Source organism: Stegastes partitus, unplaced genomic scaffold, assembly GCF_000690725.1.
Source record: "Stegastes partitus isolate 25-593 unplaced genomic scaffold, Stegastes_partitus-1.0.2 Scaffold1448, whole genome shotgun sequence".
In the NCBI taxonomy this organism is placed as follows: domain Eukaryota; kingdom Metazoa; phylum Chordata; class Actinopteri; family Pomacentridae; genus Stegastes; species Stegastes partitus.
This window is the reverse complement of record NW_007579179.1, coordinates 81,947-83,320: the sequence shown is the minus strand read 5'-3', so window position 1 is coordinate 83,320 and position 1,374 is coordinate 81,947.

The following is a 1,374-nucleotide window of genomic DNA, read 5'->3' as shown; positions in this document are numbered from 1 at the left end:
AAAATAAACAAAAAATAAGTGTAATTTTGAGGTCAGACGTTTTATATAGCTTCACTATAAGGTTGTATATATGTGCTGTTAGTTATGTTGAGGAGTTACAATGATGAGGGTCAGACTTTATTAACTTTTCTGATTTAAAAACTAGTTTAAAAGTTGCCACAATGACACTGCTTGACTCCGCACCATCGCCCTCTCTGCTACATGTGCTGCACAGTAAATGACTGCAATGATATTTTACCTCAGTGGTAACTCCAGGACACTTCGACGTGGGACCTGCTCGACCATCGAGCCACAGATGCTGATGTTCAGTGTTAAAAAAACAACCAAAAAAAAGGGTCAGAAACTTTAAATCTGGTCGTTCTGGCTCATTGTCTTGTTAAAACAATCAGCTGTGTCCAAGGTCAACTTTCTGGCTGATGGTTGTAGGTTTTCCTGAAGAACGTGGAGGTGATCCTCCTTCTTCAGCTCCAGAGCTTGATGCTGCCACCTCCATGCTTGATGGTAGGTTTGGTGTTGTTGGGCTTAAAGGCCTCACCTTCTCTCCTCCACATGTTTCTGCTCATTGTAGAACGAACAGAAGAAGACCAGATCATAGAACTGACCTGAGCTGAGTTTAGTTCTGTTCACTTGCTGTCATTCTTCAGCCTGTGCAGCTCTTTGACAGCCAGATGTGGTCTAAAGCCGCCCACACGCCCGTCGCTGGATGTAAAACCTCAGACATGAAGCCTGCAGCGGCTCAGCTCAGGTCAGTGGCGTGAAATGTTGTCAGGATGCAAGTTAATAATATAATGTTCCTTCTCGTGTACAACAAATTGTCTCGTGTCATAAAAAATGACTCCATTACTTCATTTGGAGGCCGCCAGTGTTTTTGCAAAACACTTCTTGACTAAACTCGATTTCGTCCGGGGCCATAAGTGGAATGCAAAACACTTACGCAGCAGAAATTTCAGATGCATGGAACATTTGTCAAATTAGCGTATATTTTTTCACATTTTTGCTGCTGTTTCATACGGTGGAGGGGCAGACCTGCCATTATGCCATTATGCTATCTGGTTACTAAGCGGCTAAGTGGCTTCTGCAGCCATATTCCCCCTGACTGGGCTTGTTATGAAATTCCACAGCACCCTGTTTGAATTAAGGAACAGCAACCAGCGGAGATAAAGTTACCCTTAATGATATTCCCTGACTGGCTCTATGGGGCAGAAGAGTTTGGAAGAAGACTTCTGGTCCCTCCAGGAACCCAACTGGGAAAACATCTCCAACGTTTCATTATGCATTCATATACAGAGAACATTCAGTCTGAAACATCCACAGTCTGCTTCCATTTAGCGTCTCAGATTTTTAGGTTTTTTTAGTGTAGCCACTGATGGAGAG